Raw genomic sequence first — 14555 nt, 5'->3', positions numbered from 1 at the left:
TGAATACTTATTTCATTTGAGTCCACTGAAAATGAATATATCTTAATATAAAATTGTAAACATTTATGTGCTAAAGTATTTAGCAAGGAGATTGCCACTGCATCAGCAACTACTCAATTACTGCTTTTAAATAAAGCAACTGGCAGCATAACAGCTGTCTTTCTCTGCTCATCTTTGAATGAAGCACAGGCTCTACTCTCCAGCACAATGGTGACCCACAAAACTCATTAATTAAACTAACAGATCTTGTGCAAAACACATAAAACACTTCAGTTTAATATTTACTCTCCTTATCAGTTGTTGACTTCACATAACTTTTTTCTATGAACTTTTACTAATATGTCAGTGAAATTAACTTCTTTCATTTAATAAATCTGACTGTTGCATTTTACAGTAGATGTTTTTCCTTGATTTTACGGTAATCTACTGGCAGCTGGGTTGTCAGTGAATTGCTGTTTTTTTACAGTTTTATGCCGTAAATTAATTTACAGTTGATTAATGTTAAATTACGCTTCACTCTTTTTTGTATTATTTTATTTAACCCTTTTAACACCACTGCAAAATCTTCAGTTTTAAATGAACACTTGGGTGTCCACACTACAGTGTTGGAGTAACACTGAAGCAGTGTTGAAGTTAATGATATTAATTCAGTGATTAATTAACTGATGACTGAGCATTAGGGATGAACACCTAATGTTAACAAGCAGAATCACTGAAGGACAGAGGAACAACAAGAAGATAAAAAAGCGAAACACAAGAACTACAACTGACTTCACCCACAGAAGACATTAAATCTCTCAAGATCTCAGCAGAGAAGGATCAAACAACTCCAAATAATAGCATTAACAGCTTCACTTATTACTAACCAGATTGACTTTATTTATTTTTTCATACTTCTACAGAAATTCCTATTGAGAATTAACAGAGGTTTAGATGTTGTTTTGTTTCATTTGATGTTACCATTATGGAGATCAGTGTTTGCTTTAGTTGTGGTCTTGACCCTTGACTTTAACATTAGTTTTTCTTTGGTTGCTATAACTGTGTGTTTTTGAGACACATTTGTTGTGGTAGAAACAAAGTCAACAAAAATGAGATCGGGTGTTGCTGATTATGATCTCATCACATAATGTTTGGATTACCAATCTCATCCCTTGTCTAATCCCTTATCAAAAACATGTTATTTTGATAGAGCTTAATTTTATATTACAACACTGTGAAACTACAGCAAAAGATCAAGCAGTGCTGTGCAATCAGTTATGAAGGAATTTTTTTTTAAACTCATCATTCTCTAAAAATATTTGAACTATGACTTCAGTTAGACACACACAGACATTAGGTAACAAGTTAGACAAGAATCAGCCAATGAATCTCAACAATGGTGACAATCAACAAAAAAGATAACATCAAATCTGAACAACACAAAACACGCTACTAAAAGTCTAAACAAAACCAACAGCAAAAATAAAAGCAAAAGGTACAAATTAAATAAAATAACCAGACAATTCATCTGCATAATTTATTCATGCTGAAATGCATGCTGGGAGTCATGGACGATTGTTTTGTACTATGCTGGTACCCAACATGACATGAACAGCATACCCAACAGCATGAAACTTTTGATTGTCACCACTGTTGAGATTCATACATCGATTCTTGTGTCTGGTTGATCTAAAAGTCCAAAATGTTCTGAGAATAAACTTTTTAAAATCCTTCATATTTACATTATTAAAGTAAATCTGGTTAGTAATAAGTGAAGCTGGTAATGCTGTTTGTGGAGTTGTTTAATCCTCCTCTGCTTAGAACTTTTGCGAAGATTTAATGTCTTTTATCTTGATTTCATCTTTTTTTCTGTTCTTCTTGTTCCTCTTTCCTTCATTGATTCTGATTCCTCAGTGTCTCAATTAACTTCTTTAAAATTAACTGAATTAACTAAATGATTTGCTCAGTCAGGTGGACTATATTAGCGAACTAATGTAGGGAATAGTGAATGAGGGTATAGGGTGTGATTTGGAACACAGCCTCTGAGAGTCGACTTTGAGCGCTGTTAATTCACAGTATATTCCTAGGCTACTTTCTCGAAAATGACAAATATCACCCAGAATGCATTTTTTCTACAGTATATAGCTGTTTTAATGGAAAAACAGCATGTTACTGTAAAATGTGGCCGATTTTTTTACAGCAATTTTTTACAGTGTGGGCGACACCCAACACTTTCACAAGATTCTATAATCTCCGGGTAGAGCCAGTGTTCTCTCATGTACTCGTTTCCACTATAGCCAGTAAGTAGGACCTGCTCGGTGTCATCGCTTGCTGCGCCATTCCAGTTCACGGAGTTTCACTCAGATGAGTTCTCTTAGACCCTGAGTTCCTCCTGCACTGTCAATGCCGTCGCCAGAGTGCATGCCCGGTCGGTCTGCCCTCGTGATTGGCTAGGTGCTTCCATGTGCATGGTTCCCCGTTTGGGCAACCCCCACATGTGTATTTTCACGGTAAGTCAAGTCAGGTCAAGTCCTCCACTGAGCACGGGTTTTCCCTCGGCAAGACCTCTTGCCATCTCGAGGTTGAAACATTCCACCCCACGGGCTGGATACTTCTGAGTTTTCCATATGCATCCCGCTCTCGGGTCATAAAGTGTATTCTAAGGCGCCGTTCACATATCGCGCCTAAAAACGCATAGAAAACACTAGGCGCGCCACGTTCTCCTTTTTCCAAAGCGCTAGGGCTGTTGCGCTCCGGAGGCGTCTGTCATTGCTAAGCAACCATCAGCTGCACTCTCCCTTACAGTTGTCCGAGCGTGTCGGAACGCGACCGCGTCGCTTCCATTATGAGCGTGCATACCGCGCGCCTACATTTGAAATAACGAACTTGAGCGCGCAAAAGACGCGATATATGAACAGGCCCTAAGTCCCCCCTATGGGTAGGTGCTGTGTTACATATTCCATCTGGGATATGCCACCCAGTGTACCTTGGTATTCTTGCGTTAAGCCTAGCCCTTCGTCCGTGCTAGTCTCACGACAGGGAGCTCAGACTTGCGCAGGGCACTGGAAGACAGCCGCTGTGGCGTGATTGAATTGGGAACCCCATTTGTCAGTCACTGATGTAACTCGGAGTGACTGAACGAAAGGGAATGTCTCGGTTACGTATGTAACCCTCGTTCCCTGAGGAGGGAACGGAGATGTTACGTCGCCCTGCCACAACCGCTGTCCCGCTGGAACAGCCGGGAGTTCAGTCTCGGCTCCTCAGCATAACAAAATGCGAGATTGCCGTGCTGCTCCTTTTATACCCACGCGGTGGGGGCGGAGTTGCGCTATGCAAATTCCGCAGACCCATGGCATTGTTTTGCCATTGGCTCGTTTTACAAGAACTCGAAGGTTGATAGGCTTCTAAGCGAAACCCCCATTCGTCAGTCACTGACGTAACGTCTCCGTTCCCTCCTCAAGGAGGCGTAACGGAGACGTTTTCATAGTGAGCATAAAAGACGTTTTTCAAAAACAAAAAATTTTTTAATTATTCCAAACTTTTGACCGGTATGTATTTTACTTTCTTACATATATTTGTATCTATGTGTGAAAACAACATAAATATGAAGATTACATTTCTCAGACGTTCTGACATTTTAAATGAGATTATTTTTTATATAATATGGATTTTATACGTATTTTTCTTATTCATAACCTCAGGCATCCTTATTTATCATTGACCCTATAATAGTTGTTTGTCCAAGGTGGGTGGTGCATCAGCAGGTGTTCATTTACGCTCCGTGCACCACAGAGATGACCTTAATAAATCTATTAGCCCCCCACTGTACGGTGCATGTGTCCAGCCATCTGAGTGCACAGCATCTAAAGAGCAGCCATGTGGGGCTCCCTGAGGCCTAGACATAAGAGTGTGTTTCAGTCTTATCTGAGCCTAGCAGAATCTGTGACCCAGATCAGACTGCCTGCCAGTGTCACCTTAACACCTGCTGAGAGGATTCACATGCATCGCCCCAAAACATAGCAGGATATAGAGCAGATATTCACACTGTTAAGGTGTTGATGAAGAGCGTGCACAAATTTATGTATTTACGTTGAAAAAAAAAAGGACTTAACAATGAAAGGATATTGTATATAGGTCTATGTGTTTGGTCTCTATCTCTGTTCTCTACTTCTATATCTTGTAAGTCAAATTCAATTTATACAAGGCATTCATTAAATAACCCTCCTGAATAATGTTTAAAATGTATGAATTAAAATGAATTTGGCTGAATGATTGAACATGAATATACTATCTATCTATCTATCTATCTATCTATCTATCTATCTATCTATCTATCTATCTATATATATATATATATATATATATATATATTACATTTGAAAATAATTAAAAAAATATATTTTGGGTGTACATTCTAGTTAAAGGAAAGTCTAGGAAAGTATTTTATTACTTGTTACTTTACGAATAGTCTAAAATCATTTGTTTAAAATTCAAAAAGATTGTGTTTATATAAATTAATATTTTTATTCAATAGGAAGCAATAAATTGATCAAAAGTGGCAGTAAAGCTGTTAACGCTGATCCAAAAAAAACCAAATGCTGTTCTTTGGAACATTCTATTTATCAAAGAATCCTGAAAATGAAATGTTTCCACAAAAAAAATAAGCAGTTCAACTGTTTTAACATTGATACTAATAAATGTTTCCTGAGCATCAAATCAGCATATTAGAATGAATTTTGAATTATCATGTGACACTGAAAACTGAGTAATGATGCAGAAATAAATACATCTTAAATTATATACAAATAGAAAACATTTTTCTACAAATTTTTTTTTTTTACTCTTTGTTACTGTATTTTTTATTAAATAAGTGGAGTCTTGTTGAGCATAAAAGACTTCTTTCAAAAACATTTTTTTTTAAACTGACACCAAACCCCAAACATTTAACAGTATGAAACCACCATGAATATAAAGATTTAATTAACTATCGCAAAACTCATTTTAAAATAGATGTTGTAAAGAATCCCCCATTGACCCATATCCATGACATACTGTAGCTGTAATTTCTTTCCTTTCTTTTTAAAATAAATCTTTTCCTGGGCATCAGATTATTATTAACAGTCAACAATCAGAGGCACTATCTAATTAGTGGGATTTAACTGCTCTGTAAGTTTTCTCTCTTACCACTGTTCCATTCCAAACAAACTAAAATAACTTGCAAATCACCAAGATATTTGGCAAACACTGTACCCATTGACAGCCATGAAGAAAGGATTTAATTAGAGGATGTAATTTTTGCCCTCCGTCAGCAGTAAGATTATAACTCCTGTAGTTTCAGTGCAATTAAAAAAAAAACTGCTTTTTCCTTCTCTTTCCATTAGTCTTCCACTCATTGGCTTGTTTGTTGGAACGGAGGCCTATTTTAACCAAGACGGCCTTATTTAGAATAGACTTAAAAAGTGACATTTTTGGAACGTATTGCCGCAACATACGAAAAAAAAATTATCCCCGCAGTAAATCTGTCAATGAAGAAGAGTGTTTGGGAAAAGTGACAACACTTTTTTGGCAAAGCAAAGGCTTTCTAAGGTGACACACAAAGAAGGTTTATGTAGTTCTAGGATTGCACATATGGTTAGCAGCTCCACTAGTTTGCAGGCTTCTGTTCTCAGAACATTATGGATAGTCTAAGAAGGCCATGTTACAACCCTCTGTCGATAAAACATTTCATACCCTTACAGATATTGTTAGGCGGGTAATTTATTGAGCGTTTTTAATGCAACCTATCTTTAGAATTCCAAGGCAGTCGAACATGGCCGTTCCCAGGATGAATGATGCAGGCTCTGCTCTACCTAGAGAGCTTGAGAAGGAGCAGATGTGCTGATGCAGATGTGCCTGATGTTCGCAGGCACAGGAAGAGTGGGCCGTTGGTTCAGAGGGAATGAATTCAGTATGTGGGATGCTGCTCAATTTGTTCAGCAGGTGATCTACTGCCGCTCTGCTCCAGAAGGACTCGTGTGGGTTGAGGATAATGAAATGAAATGTAAAGCAGACGAGCAGGTATAAGCATCGAGTCAATGCCTTTGACTCGCTGTATCTTTCCCACATTAGTATAACGAGGCCACAGGAGTGCTGTGTGTGATAATATGGTCAGACAGTGTAGGAGAACTGCATTAGTCATGTGAGATTGCTCTTTTATGTGGTCCTCAGATACAGAGCTGTGATTCCTATGAGGACTGTTAGCAAAACACCTAGTGCAGTGATTTGAGCTAAGTCAGGTTCAAAAGGCAGAAACCTCTAGTGAAAATACTACTTCTTTGCTTTTTTTAATTTAATACAAATTTTATTTTTTATTTTAATAAAATATTTATTACAGATTAGTTTAAAAGAGTTGGAATTGAAATGTTTCTTGCATTTGTTATGCAAGTTAATGACATGACACTAGTTTTTGTCCAGATCATACATTATTAGCAATTCATATGATGATCTGAATACAGATCTGAATACTAAAGACATGAAGGAAAGGACGAAATTCAATTCAATTCACATTTATTTGTATAGCTCTTTTCACAATACGCATCGTTTCAAAGCAGCTTTACAGAAAATCAGAAAGTCCACGTTACATTTTAGAGTGATCTGTTATCAGAGGTAACTGTATGAGTTATTTATTTCAGAAATGTACATATACAAATCAAATCAAACAATGTAATAATTTAAGGCAGAAACAATGAGATCATTGAAGTAATGAATTGTTGGTTTCAATAGGAACAGTTAAAAACTTTTATTCTTAAAACAAAAACACTCAGGAGAACAATATCCAAGACAGGGGAACCAAAAGTGTGTTCTAGTATGAATGTGTGTAGTAAGTACGTTCGCCATGTTGTCATTATCATGTGACCTGCCAGCGTCTCTTGCATCGCTTCACTCTGCCATTCACAAATTCTCTCCCATCATCCGGGTAATTAGTACTGTGAATTCGGACACACTGCTTATGTTACAGTTTTTCGCCTATAGGGAAGTATACGATTTCAGATGCAGCCAGTGTGAAAATGTCCATGAAAACGTACTCGGTTACTAACGTAACCTCGGTTCTCTCTAGAAGAGGGAACGAGTATTGCGTAAGTAGCTTACGCATCGGGAAAGTCTTCTTTCTTCGAGATCTGAAGCCAAAAAATTATCCTTAATTTTGTATTCATTGTCAACGCAGTGCAGCAGCCGACAGACCTAGGCAGGCTGTATAAGCGTGCTCATTGGCTGCTCGGCTGCAACTGCTTAAGCCTATCGGTGAGCGCTCTGAATGCGGCAACCAATGAGGGCGCTTCGCGCCCTCCACACCCTTCTAACCGTCAGAATGGGCGTGGCCAGCGTGTATATATTCAGCGCTCACAGGCTAAAATTCTGGTTTTCGCAGTCTGAAGCGCAAAAGCTCGTGGCGCGACACGGCAGGTTACGCAATACTCGTTCCCTCTTCTAGAGAGAACCGAGGTTACGTTAGTAACCGAGTACGTTCTCTTACGAGAGGTTCTCTCGTATTGCGTAAGTAGCTTACGCATCGGGAACCCTTTGTCAACGCCGTGTGTGCCGAGCATCCAGCCCATGAATCCCAGGGGAACCGGGGAAAACACTCTGCTGGGAAATGTGGCCGGTCGGAGAGACGGGCCAGCGTAGTACATGCACTTCATGCAGCATATGAAATAGAGCGGCGCGGCCGGTCTATAAACATAGCAGTACAAACAGTAGGGCCGGCGGAGCGAGCCCATACAGTACATAAGCACTCATAAGGGTAGGAGAAAACGACATAGTCGGTCTCACATGAAGAGAAAAATTCCCGTGCGGCAGAAAATAATGCGGGCGGCCAGCAGCGCGGGCCAGCACCGATAACAGCGCGTAACAGGAAATAGGAAACAGAACGGATCAGCCGGTCTGAGTCAAACACTTCACCCTGAGTAGTTACCAGAATAGCGCCAGCATATGAACATAGTCTGCACACGGGAGCTGGGCAGAGCATACATGTCACTTATACCGACAATATTTTTGCCTGTAGGGCAGGAACTTCCAGGTTATAAAACCTCACGAATGTAGACGGGGAGGCCCAGCCCGCCGCCATACAAATGTCGTGGATAGAAATTCCGCTGGACCAGGCCCACGACGAGGCCATGCCTCTAGTGGAATGGGCTCTGATGCCCAGAGGGCACTGCAGGTGTTTGGAGGCATAAGCTGCTGCTATCGCGTCCACTATCCACCTGGACAAGCTCTGCTTCGAGGCGGCAAGACCTTTGGTGCGTCCGCCGAAGGAAACAAAGAGCTGCTCTGAACGCCTGAAAGCGGCGGAGCGCGTGATGTAAACTCTCAGCGGCCGGACAGGGCACAGGAGGTTATCACTGTCCCCACTATCGGATGCTGGCAGAGCCGAGAGGGAAATAACTTGTGCCCTAAACGGGGTTCCAATCGCTTTGGGGATGTAACCGTGCCTCGGTCTGAGAATGACTTTCGAGTCATTCGGCCCGAACTCGAGACATGCAGGGCTAACAGATAGCGCGTGCAAATCACCCACTCGTTTGACTGAAGACAGAGCTATCAGAAAAACGGTTTTAAGCGACAGATACTTTAGATCCGCGGATTCAAGCGGTTCAAAGGGAAAAGCCTTTAGGGCCGCCAGGACCAAGGACAGATCCCACGAGGGAACCGAGGGGGGCCGCGGGGGATTCATCCGTCTAGCTCCTCTGAGGAAGCGGATAATGAGCTCATTCCTTCCCATTGCCCGGCCGAGCGTCGTCTCAGCGAACGCTGTAATAGCGGCCACGTATACTTTGAGCGTGGAAGGGGATCTGCCCTTTTCCAACAGCTCTTGCAAGAAGGAGAGCACCCGCGGGACCCCGCATGCGCGCGGATCCAGGTTTTGAGTAGCGCACCATTTAGAAAACACCGACCATTTAGACGCGTAGAGCCGTCTTGTGGAGGGGGCTCTCGACTGCGTGATCGTGTTCACGACCCCTTCTGACAGGTCAACGGGTATCCGTTAATCACCCATGCATGCAGCGACCAGCGCTCTGGATGGGGATGCCAGATCGATCCAGCGGCTTGGGAGAGGAGATCCTTTCTCACCGGGATCGGCCATGGGGGTGAGTGCGACAGCCTCACTAGCTCTGGGTACCAAGTTTGGTTTTCCCATCGCGGGGCTATAAGCAGCACTGAGTGGTGCGTTTCTCTGATCCTCGAAATGACCTGTGGCAACAGGGAGATCGGAGGAAAAGCATACAGCGGGAGGCTGGGCCATGTCTGGGACAGCGCGTCCTCGCTCTTCGAATAAAACTTCGGGCATTGAGGATTGTCTTTCGACGCAAAGAGGTCGATTTCCACTCTGCCGAATAGGCGCCAGAGAAACTGGACTGTCTGGGGGTGCAGAGACCATTCTCCCGGGGGAATGTTGTCCCTGGACAGTCTGTCTGGACCGACATTCAGGTGGCCCGGCACGTGCGCGGCTCTCAGCGAGCGCAGCGAGCGGTAAGCCCACACGAGGAGGCGTTCTGTCAGCCTGCACAGGTTCCTGGATCTGACACCGCCCTGTCGGTTCACATAGGATACCACGGACATGTTGTCCGAGCGGACTAGCACATGGTGATCCCGTATGAATGGGAGGAAGCGCCTGAGCGCGTTCTCGACCGCTATCATCTCCAAACAGTTTATGTGGAGGCATTTTTCCCGGTCTGACCATAGGCCAAAAGCCGGTTTGCCCTCGAACAGAGCGCCCCAGCCTGAGGTGGAAGCGTCCGTCGAGATAATTTTGCGGTCTGAGATAGCTCCCATTGTCACTCCCCGCTGGTACCAGTCGGCCGCTAACCAGGGCTTCAGAGCTGAAACGCAGCTCTGAGTCACTCTGATGCGAATACCGCCGGAAGCCCATGCTCTGTGAGGCACTCGGGCATTCAGCCAGCATTGTAGCGGGCGCATTCGTAAAAGACCCAGCCGAAGCACTGCTGCGGCTGAGGCCATACAACCCAGTAGCCTCTGAAATGTTTTGAGAGGTACGGTGCTGCCCGGCCGGAGGGACGCGGCCAGGCGTCGAATGCAGCGCGCGCGCTGTGTCGACAGGCGGGCCGTGTACTGATATACCTGACCGTCGAAGGCGAATCTCAAGAATGGCCTGTGACGGGGTATTATCAGGATCTGAAAAGCACGCGTCTTTTAGATCAAGAGATATAAACCAGTCCCTCGAGCGAATTTGCGCGAGAATTTGTCTGGTTGTGAGCATTTTGAACGGTCTTCTCATAAGAGCCTCGTTCAAACGTCTCAGATCCAAAATTGGTCTGAGAGCTCCGTCCTTCTTGGGAACGAGGAAATAACAGCTGTAAAAGCCCGACTCGTTCATGGAAGGGGAAACCGGTTCCATAGCCCTTTTGCACAGAAGTGTAGCTATTTCTGCTCGAAGTAGATGTGCTACTTCCCCATTCACTCTGGTCTCGATACGCGCTTGAAAGCGCGGAGGGCGGCGAGCGAACTGCAGAGTATAGCCCTGTTTTACTGTGCTTAGCACCCGTTCTGATGCGCCTGGAATAGTTTCCCACGCTTTTGCGTGTGCAGCCAGGGGCAGAATGGCCTCCGGGCTCCGATCGCCGCGCATCGCGGGCTCGAGAGCTCGAAACGGAGGGGCGGGCGCGGCGCGCGCGCTCTTGGTGCTTAGATACGGCAGATCGCACGCAGCGATAGCTGGCCGTTTTACACACAGTGTCCCGGTGGCTTTAGACGGGGAACATAAAGTGTGAAGCGCGACGCGCGATGGCGGCGTCGGGGGCGAAAATGTTCGTTAGTATGTGTGAGCGCTCGAGGGCGGGCACAGGAGTTACATTCAGGGGCGGGCGCGGCGCGCGCGCTCTTGGTGGTTAGATACGGCGGATCGCACGTAGCGATAGCTGGCCGTCTTACACACAGTGTCCCGGTGGCTTTGGACGGGGAACATACGGTGTGAGGCGCGAAAATGTAGTTCGTATGTGTGAGCGCTCGAGGGCGGGCACAGGACTCACATTTAAAACATGACCGGTCGTGCGAGGCCGTGTGACAGAGCGGGCAGTGAGTAGGTGTGGGCACGGAGAAGTGGACACGTGACCTACTTTTAACACTAAAGCGGCTTTTGCCTGCTTCATGAGAGTGGGCTCTGTGAGAGACACGGGATGTATAGTGCTTGTGTACAGGGGTGAGCACAGAACGTGGGCACATTCACTGTACTAGAAACACATACAGCGTCAGCCGTGCAACCAGACATTATGCTCTTTTGACATTTTTCTGGGTTGCCGTGAGAACGGCGGATGCGCGCAGGCGAGCGGGTAGATACCGGCTCGTTGACTGCGGGGTAAACAGCTGCAGTAGCCGTGGCAACGGGGACTGACAGAGCGTTAAGCTTCGACGGTGGTCCAGCCGCAGGGCTGCGGGATTTAACCGTCTTTTCTTCTCTCGTGTTTAGACGCTCAAAAAATACTCGAGCACCCTGAGAAGGTGTGGTGCGAGGGGCGGGTTCGCTTTCTGTAAGTAAGAAAGACTGGCCGCGAGCTCGGAGAAGCAAGCAGCATAAATTTTATTTTCCCCGAGAGCTGGGATCGAACGCGGGTCTCTCGCATGAAAGCGTATGATTCTGCCACTGAGCCACAGGGGAAACACATAGGCTTTCAGTTAGCGCGAGCATATAAAAAGCGACCTCATGTGTCGCGTCGGCGTTCGTTTGCAGGCGAGCGTGTGTTTAAAACAGGCTCGTTTACTGCAATAGTAATATTTCCAGTCGCCTGAACTTAAGAGGGGACTGAGAAATGTGTGAGGATTGGCGGTTGTCCAGCCGTAGCGAGACTAACACACTCTCTTCTCTTTTCGCCGGTGAGTGAGGCGCGCACGCTGAACGCTGCTCGTGACCGTCCGCTTTGTCATCCCTTGAACGGCGCAATCTGCGCGGCCCAACGAGGGAGAGAGCGGGCTTGTTTTCTGTATGTAAGAAAAAATGGCCGCGAGCTCGGAGAAGCGAACAGCATAAACTTTAACTGCCGCGAGAGCGGGGACCGAACCCCGGTCTCTGGCTTGACAGTCTAGGATTCCGCCACTGAGCCACAGGGGAGAATACATTAGTATATGTCTTGTGACGGCGTTTGATTGCAGGCGAGCGTGTATTTATAACAGGCTCGTATACTGCAATAGTAACAATTCCAGTCGCCTGAACTTAAGAGGGGACTGAGAAATGTGTGAGAATGGAGGTTATAGTCCAGGCCACGGCCTTTCACCAGTGACGCGCGAGGACGGAGTAGCTTTCTTGTAACGTAAAGAGAGCTCAGACCGTCCGCTTCTGCCATCCCTTGTGAGCGGCGCAGTTTGCGCGGCTCGAACAGAGGGAGAGGAAACTCGCTCCGAGACCGTCCGTTCCTGCCATCCCTCGTGAGCGGCGTATTGCACGGCTCGAACAGAGGGAGAGGAAACTCGCTCCGAGACCGTCCGCTTCTGCCATCCCTCGTGAGCGGCTTAGTTTGCGCGGCTCGAACAGAGGGAGAGGAAACTCGCTCCGAGACCGTCCGTTTCTGCCATCCCTCGTGAGCGGCTTAGTTTGCGCGGCTCGAACAGAGGGAGAGGAAACTCGCTCCGAGACCGTCCGCTTCTGCCATCCCTTGTGAGCGGCGTATTGCACGGCTCGAACAGAGGGAGAGTACGGGTATCTATCACATTCGCCTCATCTCCTGACGCGGCGGCGGCGCGGGCAGAGCCGGCGGTTGAGCGGCCGGGAGGGAGAGGGCGAGAGAGAGCTCGAGGGAGAGGTTCCGGCGAGCTCCTCAGTCACAACAGTCTCCGGTGGTCGCTGCGAGCGGCGCTTCTTATTGCGCGGCCCGGCAGGGACAGGCGGAGCGACAGCTTGGTCGAAAGCTTCAAGTCGAGCCCGCAGGGTCGACATTGAAAACTCTTCGCACTCGGAGAGTGCGGTGGCGGCGTGCCCGCGGCCCAGGCGGAGAGCGCAGAGAGGTGGCGGTCTCCGTAGCTGAGCGGGGCGCGGCACGAGCCGCAAAAACGAGGCGTTTTTACAAAAACGCCTCGTGCTCTTTTAGAGTACACACAGAAACAGTAATAATGTAAAGGATATGTCGCCGGATAGCGTAGCAGGCACGGATGGCTGAAGGCGGCGAAGACGGCCGGCTTCCTCAGGCGCTGTCCTAAGCTTGCCGGTCGCTGGTTTCAACGGCGGCGGCTCTCAAGATCCAGCGATGCGAAGAGCGTCGCTGAAGACAAGAAAATCGGAATTTTAGCCTGTGAGCGCGGAATATATACACGCTGGCCACGCCCATTCTGACGGTTAGAAGGGTGTGGAGGGCGCGAAGCCGCGTTCAGAGCGCTCACCGATAGGCTTAAGCAGTTGCAGCCGAGCAGCCAATGAGCACGCTTATACAGCCTGCCTAGGTCTGTCGGCTGCTGCACTGCGTTGACAATGAATACAAAATTAAGGATAATTTTTTGGCTTCAGATCTCGAAGAAAGAAGACTTTCCCGATGCGTAAGCTACTTACGCAATACGAGAGAACCTCTCGTAAGAGAACAGAGCATGAACCTGACATTGTAATTTAGCTATCAAATAAATATTTTAACAAAACAGTTTTTCTGCTTAAATAAACAGTATATAAATAGTGTGTGACTGAATTGATACCTATAGACAGACTGACAGACAGATTAGATAGATAGATAGATAGATAGATAGATAGATAGATAGATAGATAGATAGATAGATAGATAGATAGATAGATAGATAGATAGATAGATAGATAGATAGATAAATAGATAGATAGATAGATAGATAGATAGATAGATAGATAGATAGATAGATAGATAGATAGATAGATAGATAGATAGATAGATAGATAGATAGATAGATAGATAGATAGATAGATAGATAGATAGAATTTACTGGAAATTGCTTGTATTTTGGTGTTACATCAAAAGTCTGGTTTTAAAAGGATATTTTCTGTATTTCTACAGAATAATCTGTAATTGTACTTAACTCTGTAATTGTACTTAACTTAGGTTTTTTTTTTTTTTTTACAATGTATAGAACAATTCTATGCACAATAGTGGATTTAACAATAGTGGATTTAACATGAAAAAAAAACACCATTTAAATTACCAATCTGATGATAGAATTGATGTTTTTAATGTAACCTTCTCCCTTTAAATACTTTGGTCAGCTCAAGAATAATTTATGCAATTTTGTTGATTTGAAACAATTTAGAAATTGGATTTAGAAAGCAAGTAATACGTAATTCAATACTCTTTAGAGAGAGCAATTAGTACAGTAATCATATTTCTCTGTTGAAGATGTAATTAGTAACTAGTAATTAATTACTTTTTAGAGTATCTTACCCAATACTGAATGTAATAATGGACTGCACAGTACATGTCATAGAGTTCAGCTCTAATGATTACAGTCTGATTTCATAGCTGGCTTCATTCCAGCAGGGTTGTGTGAGTAGGTCATAATAATCCCATGCTATGGAAAGTTACACTTCAAAGTGGTGAAATTTTAGAAGGTTTTGGTAGTCTTTGTCATGAATTTCAAAACAAATTGCA

The sequence above is a fragment of the Scardinius erythrophthalmus genome (assembly GCF_964197995.2).
Source record: "Scardinius erythrophthalmus genome assembly, chromosome: 6".
NCBI classification, from domain to species: domain Eukaryota; kingdom Metazoa; phylum Chordata; class Actinopteri; order Cypriniformes; family Leuciscidae; genus Scardinius; species Scardinius erythrophthalmus.
Note: the sequence above shows the minus strand (reverse complement) of the source record.